Source organism: Ambystoma mexicanum, chromosome 1p, assembly GCF_040938575.1.
Source record: "Ambystoma mexicanum isolate Mex_15411 chromosome 1p, UKY_AmexF1_1, whole genome shotgun sequence".
Lineage (NCBI taxonomy): Eukaryota > Metazoa > Chordata > Amphibia > Caudata > Ambystomatidae > Ambystoma > Ambystoma mexicanum.
This window is the reverse complement of record NC_090921.1, coordinates 446,012,610-446,036,028: the sequence shown is the minus strand read 5'-3', so window position 1 is coordinate 446,036,028 and position 23,419 is coordinate 446,012,610.

The window sequence follows — 23,419 nt, the reverse complement described above, 5'->3', positions numbered from 1 at the left end:
TTAATGTCCTAGGCTCCAAGTGGTTAAACCTTTTAAGCGACTGGGGCATGTAAGTGCTCAATGGCAACACAAAGGGTGACATACCCGGACATGAAACCTGGAGATCGGATAGCAAACTAGCAACGCCAGATTATTTATTTGCAAACTTCAATCTAATGCAATATATCTCTAGTGTGGCCATTCTCTTTACCGATCACAGTGATCCTGCCATAGTGACTATGGAGGTCACTTTGATGAAGGATAAAGAGACCCAGAGGATGCCTGGTGAGCAATGTTCCCTCTAAGCTGTGCGCTTGTGCGCTTGCCCAGCTTCCTTCTGGGTGCCGCTCAGAAGATTTTTAGCAGCACACACAGACAATTCTCACCTATTCAAAAAGATTTAATAAGGCACAAGCCACAGTAATTACCTGAAATGTTCTTTCTCTTAAAATAAGCAACTAGCCTTGATATTCTGCTCATTTGCATTACACTACTATGCAAGGGTGACAGTAAACACCTAAAATACCTAACAGCAAAATACACACAAATGAGGTTAAAAACTAATATGAAAAACTGGCACCATGAACAGAAGACTCTAACCAAGATATGCCTGCACAAATCAACCATATAATGTTCCCTCGCCACCCATGACTCCTAAACATGACTCTACCACACTTTTTTACCTTGTGACTCTAACGTCTGCCCCAGAACACATTAAGATACTACCAGACAACCTTGACTCTTCCTCTATTGGCTCTGCAAAAGGTTAGCAGATGTGTCCCTACATCCACTTGTTTTATGTTTGTTGTAATATGAATAACGGACACCCACCAGAATTTCTGTTACTCATTGTGCCTTAACAAAAGCGTCACCCACACTATAAAATCGTACAACTAGCTAAAATATTGGATAATGACTGTAAATAAGCAGGCTACTTGGATGTGTAACGTTATCCCATACTTCCTCTTCTTTGTACATATGTCATGCAAGTGCTTTGAAGCGGCCCCCTTGCAAGTTAACGCATTATAAAACTCAAATATTAATTTGCCCTCTAAGGATTTTGAGAAGACAAATGTGATGCTCAGCGTCTCCTACTTTAGCATCACTAACATTACCCTATAAGTGGAGAGCAACATTGCAATATCATTTACTTTCCCTACAATGGATAATGGGTATGGACTATGCCTGGGATTACTCCATCATAATATCGTGGCACCGGATATTCAGACAGGAGAATACTTTTCACACAATCTGCATCGTTTTCAAGTGTTCAGAGTTCCTTTGGTCATAGACCTTCTTACATTATATGGTAAATCGCTGCTATACAAAAACAGTTTCACTGAGCACTGCATAATCCTACACAATGATATAAGGGTAGGGTATGCTGCAAACAATCTTGTATGCACTGCAAAATAATTATGTACGTTCAGAGTCATGACATTCTTAAAATGCACATAATATGTTGAGGCATTAAATATGTCTTGCTTACAAAGTGTTGTGGGACTGCAATAATCCCTGCAAGTGTTTACTGCTACAATCCCTCACTTTTTACAGTGCTCCATCAACTAGTATTGGAGGATAGCACAGGGGCCCGGGAAGGGTATGGGTGGAAGAGCACAGGTCTTCACTGCTTGTGGGTGATGAACAAAGCAGCAAATAAAAAAAAACAAGTCATACGTTTCGGCAGTACACCGAAGGAAATGTGTTTGCTAAAGGATAGGAAAGTCTAGCACCAATCTAAACAACAGCACCTTTGTTTTCTTTCTATGCTCAGCTGCTGAGGCCTTTCAATGTCACCATGTGTTCTGTGTGTATTGTCTCTAGCACCCCCCCAATCTTATTTAACTAATAACAAAGAATTACAGATGAGGCATCCATAGTTACTGAAGAAGGCACTCAATCAGTTGTTTCTCTGATGAATTGATGCTATTAACTTAAAAGGCATATATATGTTATTTTCTTCAGCAGGGCTCTATAATAAACCTCAGTGAGGCTCTTGTTTAATTTTGTCCAAGCTGTGGTGCGAAAGGGTGGGCAAAACTATAGACTTTATTATGTGCCCTGTTATTTCACTTTCTATGTCAGGGGTCCAATCTGCCAATAGGGATACTTTCTGTTTATTAAAAGATGTTCTTCCCCTTTAAATTCATCTTGAGATCGGGCATTAATATTAGAGTTCCTTCCTATGCCAGTGCTTTACTGGTCACTAATTCGAAAAAATATCAGTGGAGCTTTGTGTGTTGAAACAACGATATGTTTATTGTTTCTCGTTTTTGTTGTGCATATTTTCATTTTTTAGGGAGTAAAAATTGATGGTGCATATGTCTCTTAGCTGTAGGCTAGTGTTATAACTATGCACAGGATAACGTAATGTGGATAGTAAGCAGAGGCACAGGAATTTTTGATCATCATATACTGAGGTGCAGTTATTCTGATGTAATTATCATCCTTATACAAATTATTAGAAGCATGTTCTCCTGGCCCTTGAATTACTTCATTAAAGTGACACTTAAACTCCTATCAGCATGTTTTCGACACATTTCTTTTAATTGCCATTAATACATCAGCAAATGTTTTCTGTCTGAATTTCTTGACAGCCACATCAGTTATGACAAGAGATATTTGTGTTTTGTAGTACATATGATTGATTCTCCAGTGGCTTAAAAGGTTTACGAGGTGCTGTGGCAGATGTTGAAGTCTTGGACTGGTTAATGAGTTTTCTGTATAATCACATATACCATATTTTATTTTAGCTTATGTGTTTGGAAAACGTGTTGTAAGATTTGTCAAGAATTGCAGTGGCTGGGAAAAGGAAATCCCTTTTCAAACTCTCTTTTGTGATGGTAGTTCACTAAATACACATGCTCACAAAGTGGCTTACCTCATTAGTCCGTTGCGCACATGGAAAATAATGAGCGCACAACAGCCTACCAGTTCCACACATAGAGAAAAATAATTAGAGGGAACATTGCTGGTGAGATCCATGTAAACCATGCTGGTAATCACATTAGGTGGACTGAGAAAAGCTTACAGCTTGCAGAGTATCACCTACACGAAATGGGCTTAGAATCTATTGTGGAATTGAGGAATATGACTGTAGATGCGATTGAGAGGTGGTTCTCATCATTTGCGATTAAGGTTGCGCAACATAAAAACCCGAGTGTGATAGCTGACCAGGACAAGAGCTATAGTTATGATAAAAGAGTAAGTGACCGCAAAAGATTCAAGAGGAGAGAGATTCGTGAAGCTAAAAACAAACACCCCATCTCGAATGTCTTCTTTCGGATCAGGACCATTAAAATCAAATATCTAACGTGGGTCAGATGGTGGTGCTGCTCTTGGAGACTGAGCGTTTGGCAAAAATGGCTAAAGTTTTATGTTCAGGGGATACCAGAAGAATATCGCAGGCATTGAGCGCAGCCAAGGTCAAAATAAAAGAAAAGACTATTAACTGGCCCTGAGTAACCAAGGCCCACAGAGAGGCCCTCCCTCATTCTGCCTGCATTCTGCTGCTCACGGAGACTTTCTCCCTCGCTCCGGCACCTTAATCACCCTGCTTACCAGGCTCCTTGGGATCACCGTGCATTGCACGGTAAGTCTGCAATTTCAGAGCATGCGTCGCGCACGCTGTGCGAATTTCATCTTCAGGATTCCAATATTGCTTTTTACATTGAGTGCTGGCTGAGGAGTGTGTACATTTTCTTCTAACCTCCTAACTTGAATCCACTACTGGGTTTTCCGTTCTGCTTTCCTGGGCATTATTGTGGTGCCTCACTGGTCCTGGACTTTCAAGATGGCCGTTTTACCATCACTTTTGACCGTGTGCCTGGTTTGTCCTAACTCCCATTGGTTGCAGTGGCCTAGAAAGGCCGATCAGAGCAACCGGGAGGCGGGAGCCAGACCTGAGTAACCAAGGCCCACAACGAGGCCCTCCCTCATTCTGCCTGCATTCTTATGCACACGGAGCTTTTCTCCCTTGATCCGGCAACTTCATCACCCTGCCTACCAGCCTCCTTGGGATCATCGCGCATTGCAGGGTAAGTCTGATGTTAGGGAGAATTCTCAAAATGTGCTAATTTATCTCTACTTTAGAGACCCCAGATCTTTTGCTGAACTCTGGGACTCTGAACTTTTTAAAATCTGTTTGTTTTCTGTATTTATTTCTTTTGGTTATGGAGTTTTAGAACACTCAATAGGCATCATCATTTTTATTTGTGTCTCACAGCAGCCTCAGTGCAGTGGCACAGGTAAGCCTGTTAGGCTGTCCCAAGGTTTAAATACCTTCTCTGGGATCAACTACTGTTTCCCAGCGAATGTAAGGTGAAATTGACTTTACTAGTCTTTTTAAATTCCTAAACCCAGCACACACTATCTTCCTATATAGTGCTGGATGGGTTACCTAGTATCTCCTGTGTCTAGAAACGCATGTAGCAATCAAATGCTACCCTTTTCTATCGAAATGGCTGGTGGCAGTGGATTTAGAACAAACTACGATTATTTTTCCCGACCGCGTACACCAGTAGCTAAAACTTGCGGGAGCCATGTTTTTCAAGATGGCACTTTAAGCCCCTTTGTTTAAACAGGTCCTGGTCTTCTTTTTTCGCCATTTATTTTTGGAAATGTCCTTCTAGTGTTTGTCTCTGCGCCCCAAACCAGTTTTGGTCTCTTTGTTTCCATGTCTTTGGCAGGCCTGAGGCCTGAAGACCGCCTCTGGCGTCTGCGTGTCTGGGGTGGGCAGGATGTGAGGGAGGTGCCCGAAACTCTCTGTGCTTAGTATCCTAGGAGACCCAAATGCATTCTGGTGTGATTGGTTGGCTGACTGTCCAGCAGGGACAGCCACTCTTCTGGGTGTGTGACAGCTAGGCTGGAATGAATGGGAGAAAACTGTTTAAAAGGTGAGTCTCATGGACTGGAAAGCAGAGTTGACCACTGTAACGAAAGAACAGAAGACAAACTGGAAGAGGATGGCTGCTGCAACTCCTGGACCGTTGGTTTGCCCAGTGAAGCCATTCTGCAGGTCCGAATTGCCAAGTTCATCTCGACAGAGAAGCCCCTTCAAGGACGACTTCTTCCTTTGAGTTGGTGGGACCAATCAACTCATAAGCCACCTGGATACCATTTTCGAAGATGATTAGGATTAACCAGGGGGAAGGACACCAGCTTGTGTGCTTGATGAACAGCTACTCAAATTGAAGTCACTCCATTTTGTCAGCATTTTCCAACGATCCTGTAGACTTTACTGTTTACTTCAAGAACTGCTCTTTCCTATCCAGGACACTAGTCCATTGACTTTGGCCTATGCCTATTGAACTGAATCGAGTCCTCTAATGAACTATAACTATATGCACTGCCTAAGAAAGTATTTGTGATCTATTCCGCTAATTTGTGCCTTTTTGCTCCCATTGAAAGTAACTGAATTGCCATTTTGCTCCTATTTCAGAGGAGCCTAATTTGTTCAGAAATGTATTGGTTTGCTATTGAAGTGTGTTTGTTTATAAAACTAAGTTGCCTCCTTCTAGTGAATGTTTTCTAAATGATTGTGTAATAAATTAATAAGTGTTTTACCAAGAAACCTTGAGTATAAGTGTCTACTTGAACCACTGTGATTGTAAGACCTCTGTGTAACCTCTTGCACTGCTCACATTCCCTCTTGAGATAAGCCTGGCTACTCAGCTCGCTACCACTAAACTGTGTAGTTCAGACTTATACCAAAGGTTGGTTTTTGCTTACACCTGTAGTCCTAATTGTATGTGGTGGTCCCAGAGGGTACTGCATGCAATTGTCCCTAACACCTGCAATTTCAGAGCACGCTTCGCGCACGCTGAGCAAATTTCTTCACTGGTCCTGGCCTTTCAAGATGGCCGTTTTACTATAATGTTTGACCTTGTGCCTGGTTTGGCCTTACTCCCCCCTCCCATTGGTTGCATTGGCCTAGAAAAGTCAATCAGAGCAACCGGGATGCGGGAGCCAGTTCTGAGTAACCAAGCCCACAAAAAAGGCCCCTGTCTGCTCCCTGTCCGTTTCAGGTATGCTTCCAGCCCCCGGTCACCCGTGATGCTGTGTCTGCCCCCCGGTTGACCGTGATGCTGTTTGTGCCCCCCACACCCCCATCCCCCGTGATACTGTGTCCCCCCCAATCCCATGGTCGCCTGTGATACTGTGTGTGCCCCCCCTGGTCACCCGTGATGCTGTGTGTGCCTCTCACCCCCCCTGGTTGCATGTGATGCTCTGTGGGCCCCCCGGTCACACGTGGTGCTGTGTGTGCCCCCGACCCTCCCCTGGTTGCCCGACATGCTGTGTGTGCCCCCCTGGTCGCCCGTGATGCTGTGTGTGACCCCCTGCTGGTCACACGTGATGCTGTGTGTGCCCCCGCCCTCCCCTGGTTGCCTGTGATGCTGTGTGTTCCTCACCCCCGCTTTTCCCTCATTGTCCTCCCCCTCCCACCCTCCCTGCAACATGGGGTTAGGCACATGTATCTGCCGCCTAATTCACTTCGCATTTGTATGCTTTCTGCCATCCTGCAACCTGGGGTAGGCACCATGCATCTGCCGCCTAATATACTTTGCATTTGTATGCTGCTGCTGCCCTGCAACATGGGGTCAGGTACCATGTATCTGCCGCCTAATTGACTTTTTGCATTTTTATGCTGCTGCCGCCCTGCAACATGGGGTCTGGCACCATCGATCTGCTGCCTAATTAACCTTTTGCATTTGTATGCTGCTGCTGCCCTACAACATGGGGTTAGGTACCATGTATCTGTCAACTAATTGACTCTGCATTTGTATGCTGCTGCTGCCCTGCAACATGGGGTTAGGCACCATGTATCTGCCGTCTAATTGACTTTGCACGTGTATGCTGCTGCCACCCAGCAGCATGGGGTCAGGCACCATGTATGTGCCTGTAAACACTTATGTATCTAAGTAAGCCTTCTGTAACAGCGCCACGATGACCAAGGGCTGTTTGTGTGCTTTATAAATGCAAAAAATAAATAAAAATAAATAAACCCAGTGAGTGAGGCTGCATACATATGTAATATCGAAACTATTCATGGTGAGACAAGTCCTGGAGAAGATGACTGGCGGCAGGGATGTTTCAGGATTAGTGAAGAATAAATTGCTGATAAAAACAAGAAACTAAAAGCATACTGAACCCCGGTCCTGACGAACTAGGGGCCATAGTTGTTAAGAGTGACCATGAACGTTGGTCAAATATCTTAAAAATGAACTACTGGAAGGTTATGACCAAAGGTGTTATACCAGCCTTGTGGCAAACCGCGATTCTGATCCCAGTTTTTAAGAAAGGCTTAGTGGGGTCTATCAGAAAATTATCAGCTGGTAGTGATGTTAGATAATCCGGGAAAATTATTTGCCTCATTTATTCTAGACCATCTTCAGAAATGGGTGGAGGTCAGTAATATCCTGGGAAAATTTCAAACTGGTTTTCGTGCGGTTTCCGCCACAATCAACAACTTGAAAGCTATGGATTTGCTGATAGATAACACGAGAAGTAAACAATCTTGAGGCTTATATACACTTTTTGTTGACTTTAAATCCTTGTTCAATCTAGTGCCCAGGGTGTGGTTGAGGTCCAAGCTGAAAGTCATGGGCTGCCCTTCTATATTGTTATTCTTCCTGAAACAGTTTCACACCAATAACAGTGTTCGAGTCAGACTCGACGATAAGGGAACACTGACACGCAGTGCTTTAAGTGGGGTAAAAAATTGAGGGGGGGCCCTCGTTTGGGGGCGTGGCTTCCATTGTGGGCGTAGCCTAAAAGTGCACAAATCATAGTAAGGTGCGCAAACAAATATATAAATGTATTTGAGCATTTAAATATTTGTTTGCGTACTACTATGGTTTGTGATTTTTCAAGCCTTCTTTTATATACATAGCAATGTTACATATTTCTATGTTTATACAAGGTGGCTTGTAAGTGCACAAACCATAGTAAGTTACGCACACTTGTGTGCTTACCTTACTATGGTTTGTGTACTTTTCAAGCTGCCTTTTAAAAACATAGACATTTGTAACATATGTCTATGTTTATAAAAGACGGCTTGAAACGTAGCCATCTTTTATAAAGCGTTGAGGACGGACAAAACCCAAGGTGGCTTTGTCCGTCGACAAAGCTATATAAAAGATGCCTTGAATTGTCTACGATTCAAGCCATCTGTTATAAACAATAGAAATATGTCTACGTTTATAAAAGATGGCTTAAACGTACACAGTTGAAGGCATCTTTTATAAAGCCTTGCCAAAGCAGAAAGGCGCCTCGGGCTCAGTGATCTCTGCTTAGCAGAGATCACAGAGCCCGAGGTGTCTTTCACCCTCTGCGAACCCGCGGGCTCCGTGATCTAATCTGCAGATTAGATCACGGAGCCCGCGGGTTTGCAGAGGGTCAGTGACCTGGCGAGGGAAAACTAAGGGACTCTAGCTTCCTCTGATGGCCCCTCAGATGAGGGGTCATCAGAGAAAGTTACAGTGACTGACGGAAGTGCCAGCCAGTCACAGCAACGCTGTGCCTGGCTGTCACTTCTGTCAGCTTGCCTGACGTTAAAGTGGCGGGCGCACCTCCCGTCGCGGCTGCGGCCGCGGCGGGATAATGCGTCCTGCCATGGCGTGGTGAGGCCGGGGGGCCCCGGCTCGGCCCCGGCTCAGCCCCACTTTTTGGAGACTGCCGGGGCCCGGCCCCGGCAGGCCCCGGCCCACTTAAAGCACTGCTGACACGTCCTATAGCCAACTCCAGGGATGTAAAGCAGCGGTGCGTCTTTTCACCCCTGCTTTTCAACCTATATCTGTTATACCTGGCAGAATATCTGAAGGAGCCGGAAACCTGCTCTCCTAAAATCTCTGCCACTCATTTAAAGTTCCTAGCATATGCCGACAATCTTGTGCTCATGGAATTTACTTTTAGTGGTATGAGAAAACTTGTTGAGGGCTTGTAAAAGTATGTGGTAGCAAATCATCTTGTTATCAACCAACCCAAAAACTCAGCTATTTTGATTTAAACAAAGAAAACTTACTCGACTAGTACTGAAGTTGAAGGGAGTAGAATAGAATATACAGATAGTTAACGATACCTGGGAATTGAATTTGAATTGTGGAATTCATAATGTACCACTGAATGCCTCTATTCCTGTAACTAAGCTCTTGCAAGTAACAGCGCCTCAATGCCCATGGGCTACTTGCGCGCTATATAAATATAAATAAATAAATAAATAAATAAAAACAATTTCACAGAATGTGTGACTACAAGGAAAAGGAAAGCAGCTCAGTTAACGGCTTTGATTGTTAAATTGAGCAAAAGCATGGCTGGGTACAGTCTAAAGGAAATACTGAACCTTTATAGGCAATGGGCCTCATTACGAGGTTGGAGGTAGCCTTGCCGGTTCTACCGGCAAGGCTACCTTCAAACTCGCATCCGGGTCTGGCACTTGCGAATGGGCAATTACCGGGCTATTCCGGCCCAGCTGGACCCAGTAATTGCCCTTTCGCGGGTGCCGGGCCTGATACATCCCCATTCCCATTTGAGGCCCATTGGGCTCAAACTCAAATGGAAATGGGGAGGATGGTAGCACCGGTACCGTTAATAACGGTACCTGTGCTACCATCATGTTCTGCCTGCGGGTGCCGGTACGGCCACCAGGTCAGACCTGGTGGCTGCAAGGGCACCCCGCGAGCAGAACTCCTAGTATGGCGGTACAGTAGCAATGGTGCCGGTAGCGATACCGGCGCCGTTGTTGCCTTACTTGTAATGAGGCCCAATGTCTCTGCCCGGCTGTGGTCTATAGACTGGAAGCTCTCACAATGACAGATATGTCCTGGCCGGGTAAAATAGAGGGTTGCTTTTGGCGTAGAATCTTGGGCCTATCATCCTGCGTACCCTTTGAGGTGATATGTCTTGAACTGGGCATCCTTTCAATGGAAGCAATGGTGATTATGAAACATGGCCTGCTATATATAAAATCGATGAGTAATCCCCAATGTCTTTTACTGAGAATATGTGCCTTGGATATGAACAGCAGAGGAGCATCACAATATGTTAAGTCCATACTGGGACTATTTGATTTAATTAACTGTATCCCAAGATGGGAGCTGGGCTACCCACGGCTGTCCTGGGAATTGAAATTCAAATGAATGGACTGGGATCGGATTAATAATCATACACATTTGCAGAGATTTACATCATATCAACATGTCCCATATATGTTGTATACTCCGGGGGTACCGCAATATTATCTAACTCTCTGTCCTTCAATTAACCTACAGAGGTTTTTCTGTTGCTTCGAAATAGATTGCCTGCCTGTATTGTCCAATACTGGGCCAGCATTACCAAATTACAAAGAAAGAAAGTACTTGCTGTGTGTGTAAAAACACTGACTGCCTGGAAACTGTGAGGCATGTCCTTAATGAATGCCCCGGTATGGCAACCATCATCTTGCCAAATCTTACTGATTATGTTCATAATCTAGTTTCAATTGGTGAGAGTGCCCTCTTGATCCCCTGCTTGAATACTAGTAATAACAGTCTGCATTTGGCATTAAACTGTATATGGGTCTTGTTTGAACAGCAGGTGTCTGGCACGAGGACTGGAATTAACAAGCAAATTGACTTTTTCAGCCCAATGTAATCTGGACTGTATAAAATGTTCATGCCATGACCGCAAGGAGGATCATTGTCAAAAGCAGTACTGTAACACATGACCACATACTTGCACGTTGCGTACATGGGAAGAGATTGGAGAAAAGGCTAGCTATTTTAGATCTTTGGAAAATGTTTCAGGAAGAGTGAGAGAGGATCCGCCACCTGAGGAGTGGATGCTTAACCAATGTAAGGAGGAAGGTGTCGAGCCTTCAGCTCCCCTTACTTCACCCGAAGTAAAAGATGCTAGTACGGAAGAAGTAGGGTTGTATCCATTAAAGGAACTGAAAGCGGCGAGGGTATAGTAACTCGATCGCCCGCTTATAGCAGTGAAGATAGTCCAGAGGAGAGTAAGAGAAAAGAGGAGATCTTTAAGATCATACAAAACAAGGAAGAGAAAAGTGAGCAATTAATTGTATCGACAGAAATAGAACGAGAAATTAAGAGATGGAAAGAAGAGAAGGATGAAGCTGATGAGATAGAGCTTGTGCAGAATAAATGGATGGGAGGGCAGATATTACTCAAGCTAGATGGGAAAAGCATTGAGGAAGTAAGGCAAAGAGAATATCAGGATGAACAGGATAGAAAAGGCGGGGAACGAGAAAAAAGGTTGAAGGAAGACGAACATAAGAGAAAGAGCACAGAGCGATGAGAACAGATCTATCAGGAGGAGCAAGAGAAAAAACAAGAACGGGCATAAGAGCAATTGAAGTATGACAACAGGCAAAGAACAATCGAAGATAGGGACAGATGAGAAAGAAGAGAGAAGAGGAGGAATTGCAGAAATGAAGGGACAAAAGACTACATAGATGAAGAGAAGAGGAAGAAAGGAGAGCAGGAGCAAGGAAAGAAGAACAAAGGCAAAAGGAGGAGAGAATTAGAAGGGAGGCAATAAACAAAGTGAATTAGATGAAGAGTCAGAACATAAGAGGATACAACAGGAGCTTGATATTAACCTCATTCAAAAGGAGTTAATGGAGCCAAGTCCAGCAATATGATGTGACAGAATGGAAGAGTTTCTTCTGTTAAAAAGAGAAACGTCAGGGGTATCTAGAGTAGCACTAGATGAAGAGAACTTTGATAAAGGAAGTATCGTGGACAGGATCGATAAGACCTATCAAGAATGAAATTAAAGTAGCAAATCGGGAAGCCCAGGGAGGGGAGACCAATCCCTAGTATTTCAATTACGAGACAAAGGAGAAAATCCATTCAGCCTCGAACACAGAGCCTTATCCTTAAGCAGACTGAACTTAGATAAGGGTGAAGGGGGCGTGAGTCACACTAGTTGGAGACAAGACATGCCAGACAAGGAGAGAGAATCCTGCCGTGGGGAAGAGGGAGGAGCATGTACCCCTGAGGGAAGCCTACAGGTGGATAGGAAGTAAGACGGTCCGATCTAGAGAAGTGTAAGGATAGGACGCCAGATCCCATAGCGTACCCAGAGCATCCCAGAGGACTATCATATAGTGAGAAAGGAGAAACACTGCCATATGTGAGAAAGTTAAGGCCAGTACCCGCGAGGAGACGGTCAGGGACTATTGTCCTTGCCATGAACAGGCAGACAATGGGAACCGATTGCAGGTTAGGGTTCATGCAGTTTCCCTTATTGGAAAAAGGGGGCGCAAGACTGCGGTATATTCCATGGCCACAGATGGATAAGGATAATTTAAGATGCAAACCCTTGAGTTTGTCGTACGGTGCAGGAAAATGGATTCATGAATTAGAAAAAATGACAGGAGGAAATACACTGGCCATAGAAGACATTAAGGGTGTCTTGGCAGCCATTCTTGGGGAAAGAGCTGGTGACATATGGAGGAGAGCAGGCTATTCAAGTGTGACATCACAGAACACAGTGCATGTTTGGAGGGCATTAGGGTGCAGTATCCTGACACATCAGATATGGATGGAATTATGACACGTAAGATGAAGGAAGATGAAGATCCTATTGCTTACATTCAGGACATTCAAGAGTGTTGGACTCTTGAAACGAGGGAACCGTGCGAAAAAAGGATGGCATCATTTTAGCACATTTTATGTCGGGGGTTGCCTGAGCAAGCACAGATGCAATTGAAGAAGCAGGTGGGAATGGAAGCGAAGCCATTGGCTTGAATACAGCTGACGATAATGCATCACTGTCGGCTATTGCAGGAGAAAAACAAGAAGAAAGATGAGGCTTGGAAAATTGAGGAAGCTGAATTAGTTCAGAAGAAATTGTCACAGTATGCCATAGAAGGGACGGTATTGACAAGCGGAGAGGGCTGGGAATGCAGCAAGCAGTGGGTACATGGCAGGCGAATAATAAGCGCCCCATGGACCAAGGAGGGAATGGGTTCATGCCACAAGGCAAAGGCATGGACTATCGAGGAAGGGGTGGATTCCAAAGAAATTTTAACCCTGAGGGTTTCAGAATGCACAGAATGAGAATCAGAGCATGAAGAAGGATTAAGGACTAAGGGGGACTAGTCAGACAGCCCCTCCCCTGTATTTTGGACATGTGGGATGACAGGACGCATTGCACGTGTATGTGAGAGCCAAGGGAATGTACAGAATGGCCAATTCTCAAGAGGGGGGACACCTTATCCTCCACCATATAGCACACAGACCAGGGAAGGGTTTGCCCAAGATCCCACAGTGTATCAGACACAAGTTCCACAAATGCAACAGACACAGCAACCACAGCAAGTGCAAATATAACCACTGCAAGGGCAGTTGCAACACGCCCCCATGCAGACACAACATTATGCAAACATGGGACAGTTACTGACACCCAGAATAGGCAGTGGCACTGTAGTGGGAGGTAATCCTTTCACAGGTGCAGGGGTATGCATATACCCACAATAGCACAGCTCACAGGGCAACTGATGTGTTCATTACTATCAGTGACAACAGACCCCCAAGAGGGACCAATGGTTGATGTGTCGATAGGAGGCAAATCTTTTTCTTTTTTAGTAGACACTGGGGCTACTCGTTCCTGTATACAAGAAGGAAAATATCCAATGCAGGAATTGCCATGAATGGTCAAGGGTTTCTTTAACTGATGAATTACCAGTCTCTATAGGAGAGTGTGACATGTCTGTTCCATTATTGTATTCATGACAGACACTGGTTAACATTTTGGGGAGAGATTTGATGATAAAACCTAACATGATGATTTCTTTTAATGACCAAGGGATAGTGTGCTCCACTCCTGTAATACACTACATGAATGTGGGTGAATTTATACTGGCATTTACAGGGAAAGTGGCTCTGAGAGAATGCGGGAATTGCCATGAATGCTTGAGGGTTCTCTGGAGCTACGAGCCAAGTTCCTTTTACTGAGGAATTACCAGTCTCTATAGGAGAGTGTGACATGTCTGTTCCATTATTGTATTCACGACAGACACTAATTAACATTTAGGGACGAGGTTTGATGACAAAACTTAATATGACGATTTATTTTAATGACCAAGGTATAGTGTGATCCACTCCTGTAATACACTACATGAATATGAGTGAATTTATACTGGCATTTACAGGGAAAGTGGCTCTGCGAGGTGTCCCAGCAGAGCCTGAGGTTTTTCTTAATGGGATGAGCATTCTATTTACATGGTTATCTGGCTTAGTGGGAAAAACTATTAGGATACCTGACAAATTCTTGTTTAGACCACAGATACCTATGGACGAAGAGGGGGGACAGACTATCCCTCTAGAATTAGAAGCAGCCATAGTACGAAGGGAAATGGTGATGCTTGAAGGAACAGATGAAGAGGGTAGACCATGGGGAACAGTAATAGCTCTCGAAGAAGGGTGCAGGTTGACTGATATTACTGATGATGATTTATTTAGAGATGATCCAACAGCGAAGAAGTAGTGTTCTTTATGAGCATTACATACTGGATAAGAATAGAGAAGAGGGAAATCCCACAATGCATGCCAATAATGTGGCGGCGTCCACCATTTGTTGTCGAAGACTTGGAGAAGGTGCGCAGTGTTCTATGGACCACAGTCCCTTATGATGTAGGATTATTAAAAGGGATAGGGGAGGTCAAAATAAAGCTTAAGCAAGAGGCGATTTTACCTCGAGTAAAAAAAGTACCCCATGTCTCAAGAGGCCGATGAGGGTATATTCAAGACTATTTCAGCACTGATGAAACAAGGTATTCTGGTGCCATCAGAATCATCGTGCAACACTGCAGTGTATCCTGTGAAAAAATCAAAGACAGGGTTGTGGAGATTCATACAGGACATAAAACCGATTAACCAGAGGCAGTGTTTCCTTTAGCTCCTAACCCGGCAATGATACTATGCAGTTTCCCAGTGGAAGCACGATATTTTAAAGTGATTGATTTGAAAAATGCGTTTTTCTCAATCCCGTTGCACAAGGACTCACAAGACATGACTCCATTTACGTACCGCCAGACTCGTCTGAAACGCACTTGTTTGCCTCAAGGGTACTGTGAGTCTCCATCTATCTTTAATAGAGTCCTACAGATGGACTTAAACAATATTGATTTCAAAAGTGCTGTTATACAGTACGTAGATGACACTCTAATTTGCAGCACTACAGAAGATGAGTGCAGACAGGACTCGATTCAGTTGATGACTATTCTAGCAGACAAGGGATACAAGGTAGACAAAGAGAAGCTACTGTATTGTCAAGAAGAGGTGTTATACATAGGGCAATTGATTTCACATGAGGGAAAAAAAGTGACACCTGAAAGGGCTGAGACAATTAGGAAATCCACAAAACCTCACACAGTGAAACAGATGCAACGGTTTTTGGGGCTATGAAATAAAGAGCCTGTTTGATTACAGTTTGTACACAAGACCCCTTTTGCAGGCTTTAATAAAGTACAGGTGAATGATGTTACAATAGAATGGACTGAGGAAATGGAGGAAGGATTTGAGGAGTTGAAGAAAGCAATTTGCACAGCTCCTGTTTTGAAATCTCTAATAATGCTGAGGAGTTTTTTTAAATTTTCGCACACAAATGGGACAGGTATGACAGCAGTGCTTACACAGAGGACTACATTATGGTACAGACCTCTAACCTATTACAGTGGGATTTTAGATCCAGTTATGAAAGGACACTTTCCATGCGAACAGTCATTGGTAGCCGCCACGTTCGCAATTGAGAAGTCTTCAAGTATTGTAATGGGCTGCTCTATAACACTTTTGTGGATCATGCTTTGTTTGCCATTTTAGAGAAACGCAAGAGTACATTGACATTCCAGAGAGCTTCTGCTTATGAAGTAATAATTTCAAATCCAACTATCAAAATTGTCATATGTAAAATAGTGAATCGAGCCACATTTTTAGCTGAGCCATTGGCAGAGAGTGATCATGTGCATGACTGTACGAATTATGTTGAAGTTTATGATGATATACCTTGCATAAAAGAGAATACATTGTCAGGAGGCGATAATTCTCCCCGCCTTGATTCTTGATGTGGGAGGGCCCCAGGTATCCCTGACACACAATGGAGGATTCTTCAGCCTGTTTTCCTGGGCTTACACTTCCCAATTTCGAGGGCTCATGAACACAATGGTGCCTTCTCGAAAAGGTCAAGGGAACGTCCCCCCTTGCAATCCTCTTGTGTTTTGGTGTCTTTCTTCTCTCCTTAAACTGCCATCTTGGATCTGCTGTTTCCTCGTGTGCTTTGCCTCACTCGGAGTGTGCTCTCATGGTCCGCTTTTTATCCGTGTGGGGACGTTTAATGGGATTCAAGTGTGTGTGATGGTTAGTAATTGCCTGACCCTGCCTAACCATTGTATTGGGACACGTCAGGTATATGTCTCAGGTGTTAGTCCATTTTCTCTCATAGCAGGCTGTCCATGAGGACATGTTTGTGCTGTAAAAGGGGGCACAGGGGTTAGAGTTCCTAAATATCCTCCTTGGCAGCATGGGGTAAATGTGTTATAAAGAAAGGGATCCCGCGTCTCACTGTCCGGTGTCCCTCTCCCACTCCCCGAAGAACTCTAATCCAGGCAATCCTCCCGCACTGGTCCACACCCAGGAACTGGATTCAAAAGCTATGGGCATGCACTGACCGCCTGGATGACAGATCCCTGGGGACTAGTGGGTGAGACAACTTCTGGTTTCTCACAAGATCCATCCCCTCTTTCCTTCTGTCCATCCACTCTGTTCCTCTATCCCCTTCACCCAACAATCCAACTCCTCCCTTTACCCATCCCCATTGTCCATCTTTCTTTGTCTTCTCTCCATCCATCCGCTCTATCCATCCATCCATCTATCTATCCCCCTGTCCATCCTTCCCATCTAACCATCTAACACTATGTGTTCTTATTTTTGTTTGTCTTAAAACGAAATTCATTTTTATTTCTGGCTACACTGCAAATTTGAGCCATGGCTTAAAATGAATATCTACCTGCCCAATCGGCCCTGGGGTTTCTGCCCTCCGGCTCCCGAATCTTGCTGCTTTCCTCTCCCAACCTGCTTCCTCTCCCGCCATCCGCCCGCTCTGCTGACTGGTTTTTGGCTACATCATGACACCGGAGGCTGCTTAAGGTATAAGGGTCTGCAGCTGAGCCCCCTAGCACTCTTATTGGAAAAAGAGTCAGGTGAGTAGCATCTCTGTCCCCATGCAATCTTGTTTTAGTTTGTCTTAAAACAAAATTCGTTTTTATTTATGGCTACACTGCACATTTGAGCCGTGGCTTAAAATGAACATCTAGCTTCTAGTTTTCTCCCCTCCTGCTCCCATATCTTGCTGCTTTCTTCTCCCAACCCGCCTCCTCTCCCGCCTTCTGCCTGCTCTGCTGATTGGTTAGTGCAGCCTCCCCTGTGACCTTGAGCACCTTTTCAACCATACTCCCAGAGCAGCCTCCTGCCCGACAGCCCCTTGGCGATGGACTCCAGCAGAAGCAGCTCCAGATGGTGTCTGCCAGTGTCACCCGGAGATGCAGGAAGCAGGCAACCAGCAACAACAGACAAAGTAAGTGGGGTGTAGTACAGGGGGCACATCAATCACTGCACCCCACCAGACTGCTCCACCTCTCTCCTATCATGTCTTCTACACCACCAGATAGCAGGTAGCCAGCATGTACTCACTTCTATTTAGCCACTGCTGCCCCACATATACTCACTGATTTGCAAATTGCATTGACTAGTCATGTCTCACATCAAGGAGAACTGTTAGTCAACAATATGCCACATCTATACAACATTGCATCTCATCTAGACAGGATTTGTGAATATTAGCCTGTGTCACATGTAGACAGAATTGTGAAGATTAGCATTGCAACACTCCTAGGCAGAATTGTAAATATGAGCTTGCATCACATTTAGATAGAATTGTGAATATTAGCTTGCGTCACATTTAGATAGAATTGTGAACATAAGCATTGTATCACTCCTAGACTGAATTGTAAATTTGAGCTTGCGTCACATCTAGACAGAATTGAGAACATTAGCATTGCGCCACTCCTGGACAGAATTGTAAATATGAGCTTGCGTCACATCTAGACAGAATTGTGAAGGTTTGCAATTGTGACACCCCTAGAGAGAATTGTAAATATGCGCCTGCATCACATCTAGTCAAAATTGTGAAGATTAGCACTGCATCACTCCTAGACAGAATTGTAAATATGAGCTTACGTAACATCTAGACAGAACTGTGAACATTAAAATTGTGTCACATTTAGACAGGTTTGAGAATATTAGCTTGCGTCACATTTAGATAGAACTCTGCATATTAACTGGCGTCACATCTAGACAGGATTTATGAATGTTAGCCTGCGCCAGATCTAAATAGAATTACCAAGATTAGGACTGCGTCACTCCTAAAGAGAATTGTAAATAGGAGCGTGCGTCACATCTAGACAGAATTATGAAGATTAGCATTTCATCACATCTGAACTGGTTTGTGTATATTAGCTTCCATCACACTTAGATGGAATAGTGAATATTAGCTTGTGTCACATCTAGACAGGATTTGTGAACATTAGCCGATGCCACATTTATATAGAAATGTGAAGATATTCACGCACCACATCTAGAAAGAATTTGGAAATTAGCATGCATCTAGATAGCGATGCTACTAGACAAACCACTAAATATTTCACCCTTCTGCATACTCCTCTCAAATTCCAACCAAACACAACCACACCTCTAAAACACCGTACAAACTTCACTACACCGGAACAAAATAAATCACACATAGCATTGTACAACAGAACACAACGGCTACCAAACAAAAAACAACACCTAAGCTCAGCAAACAGTGTTAACCAAACTGAAGCTGCCAACCGCACATCACTGCTCTATTGCACTTTTCCCACCCATTCCAACTAACTGACCCCACCACCTTTCCTTTTCAGATCTGCCAGAGTCCCAGGGGACCACTCCGGTGGTGATAGTGTGTGGTACAAATGCCCTTTAACATTACAATTACCTGTGTCTATCCATCCACTGCACCCATCCATCCATTTGCTGTGTCTATCCCCTCCAACCATCCATCCATCCCTTCTATCTATCCATAACTTCTGTCTGTTCTAGTCCTCTTTCACCCCTCCATCCATTCATCTCCTCAATCCATCCGTCCCCTCCACCCATTCACCCATCTCCTCAATCCATCCATCCCCTCTGCCCATCCAACCATCCCCTCTGTCAATCGTTCCCCTCCAGCAATCTATCCATTGCCTCTGTTCATGCTTCACCTCCAACAATTCATCCAACCCTCTGTCCATCCATACCCTCTACCCATCTGTTAATTCCCCCTGTCAACCCATTCCCTTCACCCATATAGCATTCCATATAACCATCCCCTCTTTTCATTCATCACCTTGCCCATCCATTACCTCCACCCATCCATCCCCTCTGTGAATCCAAAACATCTGTCCATTCAGCCCCTCCGCCCATCCATCCATCAATCCATCCATCCATCCATCCATCCATCCATCCATCCATCCATCCATCCATCCATCCATCCATTATCTGCTCCCATTATTCACCTTCTCATTCCATCCATTCCCTCCGCTGTCATCTCTGTCCACCCATCTCCACCACGTATCCATCTAGTCTACCCATCCTTCTCTCCTATCCATCCTTCATCTCCACCAACCCATCCATCCAACCCTCTGTCCATCCATCCCATCCACCCATCCCCTCTGCCCATACTTTGCCTCAAATAATCTATCCACTGCCCCGTCCATCTATCCCCTCCATCCATCCATCAATGCACCCATCCATCCCTCTCCTACATCCAGATATCCATCCATCCCCTTCATCCATATATCCATCCATCCCCTCTGTTCATTCATCACCTTGTCCATCCATCCCATCCACCCATCCATCCTCTGCTCACATCATCCACCTCCTCATTCCATCCATTCCCTCCCCAACCTCTCTGTCCATCCTTCCCCTCCAACCATTCATCCATCCACCCGTTTGTTGGCCCATCCATCCACCCGGCCGTCGATCCACCCGTCCGTCCATCCACCCGTCCATCCACCCATCCAGACCTATCCACCAACCCATCCAGACCTATCCACCAACCCATCCACCAACCCATCCACCAACCCATCCACCAACCCATTCACCCACCCATCCACCCACACATCCCTCCCTTCTGTCCATCCATTCACTCCACGTATACATCCATGCCATCCCATCTGTTCATCTATCCACCCCTGTGTCCATCCATTCCCTCCCCACATCCACCCTCTTGATCCACACATCCATTTCCTCTGTCCATCCATCCCCTCTGTCCATTCATCCCCTATGTCTATTGTGGCGGGTGAGAAGAAGGACATGGACTCTGGCCAGCCATTTCACTGGTAAATGTATTAAATAAAGACGATATTGCCTAGCTTTCCCTATGCTATACAGCATTCCTACCTAACAAAACTAGGTCCGTCGTCAGTAAAAGTCTGACACAAAATCAGCCCACTGTCCAAGCTAACCAGCTCTGACACTACCACTACTATATACTTCTTCCCAATTCAATTCAATAGGTTATTCTTAAGTAATTCTGAGCAAATACTCGTGTTAAGTCACACAATTCTGAAATAGAGTTCCTCAAACATATAATTCTGTGTCGCTTTTGTTTACTTTTTTGATCCTTGCGACTTTCATCTTTGTTTCCCTTAAATTTATCCTTTTTCCGATATAGGAAGATATTTGCCAATACTTAACACTTACCTCTTGAGTTCCTCGGTTTCTAATCCTTATATCGCAGTCTTTGACCTTTTCCAAACAATTAACAATTCTCTCATGATTTTCTGGTGTTTCAATCTTTGTATCACAGTCTTGAATCTATGACCAACACTTAATAATTCTCTCTTGTCTTCTCTCTTGTCTTCCTGGCTTTTCAATCTTTATATCACTGTCTTTAACCCTATTTTAGGCTTGATTCTTAACCTTGCTCTCAACTGGTTTCTCAGTGTTTCCCCTCTGACGTAATGAACAATTGTATAACTTCTCAGGGCTTTTGTATCGGTTTAATATCAATACTCTAATACTGGGACGAGTATGAGCGTTCCAATGATTATTCTCTTCTTTCTTCAATAGTCCTAAATTACAACTAGGATGAGTAGGAGCATCCCAAGTAATGAATCTCCTTATCCTCATTCAATCCAAGCAACTTTTGACTGGGACGAGTAGGAGCGTTCCAGTTATGATTCTATTTATCTTCATTCAATCTCATCAAGTTAGAACTGGGACGAGTATGAGCATTCCAATTATGATTCTCTTTATCTTCATTAAATCTCAACAAGTTAGAACTGAGATGGGTAAGAGCATTGCAGTATTCATTTTCAGTGCCCTTGCCGGGTCTCCCACCTTCCCCGTTACCTGTGGTGTATCGGTATAGCCTCATTGGGGCTCTCACTTGGTTGGTACATTCATTTTCCCTTGTCAGGCTGGCTATGTAGAGTCGCAGTGCTGGCAAACATGGTTTCCTCAGCTTCTCGGCTGTTGTCTGTTTCTGTGTTGGCTCATCAGTGATCTCTATGTTGTTTACACACTCACAGGTTCACATCTGCTCCTTCCCAGTCTCTCTACCACTTATTGTTTGCTTCTGGTAAGGACACCTCGCGTCCATCTCGGCCTCCCTCCATCCTCTCCCAGACTAGCAATGCACACCAGAGTCTTCTTCCAAGTTTCACATTGGATTAGGACACTGCATGTCCTCTGCACATACCTGCGAGCAAACTCGAATCTTGCTCTCTCTCTCTCTCTCTCTCTCCTTCCTAGTCCCCACCTCTTTCCATTATTGTTCTGCCACAGGTCTTGCCCGGTGTAACATAATAGTCCCTTCTTTCTTTTTGGTGAATCTGCATTTCTCAAAATAAGTTTCCCTTCATCTGAGTATGAGGCAGTATTTCTCTTAAAGGGATAACTTGTATTTCTTGGTCCCAATAACACATCTTAGTATGTTCTTCATATTGCTTGTTACTGAATGGATTTGAAAGTGTACCATTGGTATGTCTCCTAGGTAGTTCTTCACATGAACGGGAGTCCTTTTCCCCAAAGAAGGTGCCAAGAGACTTCATTCATGGCAACTGTCTCCCCTCCACCCCAATATGGTTAAGGCTATAAATGCTATTCACTGGGATAGCTGGATCACCCATACCCTAAGGATGTACAGCTAATGTTGGAACCAATGTGAGCTAAAGATGATGAGAAGAACCAGACTTACGATAGAAACATACATGTATCCATTAGTCATAAAGCACAAATTCACTCACTATGAAGAATCGCAGACATTAGGTCAAACGTGCATTTAGACACAAAGCATATTGCTTGCAACCATATAGACATGAAGAACATAACATAAGCAATGTATATGTTGAATTGCAATATGAACAATATACGTATATAGTTTATTAACATAGAAACACAACAGTAAAAGGGCTTCATCTTTTAAATAATGGAAGTTGCAGCCCTGATTTAACTTAATAGGGATCCTTGCGGCTGCAGGGAAGTTCAACCTGCTGAATTTGCTGAAAATCAGATCTGAGCAGGAGAGACAGTAGCTGCGCGGCCGCCTTTCAAGGTTGCTGAGGAATTAGGGAGGGTAGAGATGGCTCCAAAAAGAGAACAGGAGATAACAATTCCCAAGGCACACAACATATTTATATAAGATTAATTAAGATTAAAGAACAACCAGAGATTAATTAAAGAACAACCAGCCTTTAAATGCCATGTGCAGAATAATTTGAAGCTAAACTTCACAGGGAATGGATCGACTAAATCTCCAGAGGTCAAAAAAGGTAATAACACATAGCCTACAAGACTATGGGGGTCATTACAAGGTGGGTGGTATCCCGGCGGTAAATCTGCCAGGATACCCCCAACGCAATTAGCATTACTGCAACTTGGTCTGGCACTATTAGCGCTGGATCCCAAGTTGCGGTAAGTCCCCATTTATTCGGGGTCCATTGGACCCAATGGGTCATTTTCGGCGCAGTTACTGCAACGCTAATACTGCCACTGTAATTGCACCAAAAATGGGCTGAAAGTCCTCAGATTTGCCCCCTGCTCAGAGCTGGAGGTGAATTCCCAACTTTTCGCCCAACTCATAGTTAGGCAGAGCGGTAATGCAGTGGTAATTGTGTTACTGCTGCAATTTTACTACTCCTCCCAACTTGTGATGAGGCTCATTCTTTTCATTAGCTGCGGACACAGATAGGCACTTGCCTGAACTCCCCACATATTCACAGATGTGACAGTAATGGGATCTGGCTCAGTTGACATGAACTGGGGAACCCTTGGGTTTGAGAAATTCAGTAACTGAGCGTCCAATACGACAATTGGCAATGAACACACTAGTGGATTTTACTTGTGCAGTAGCAGGGGGG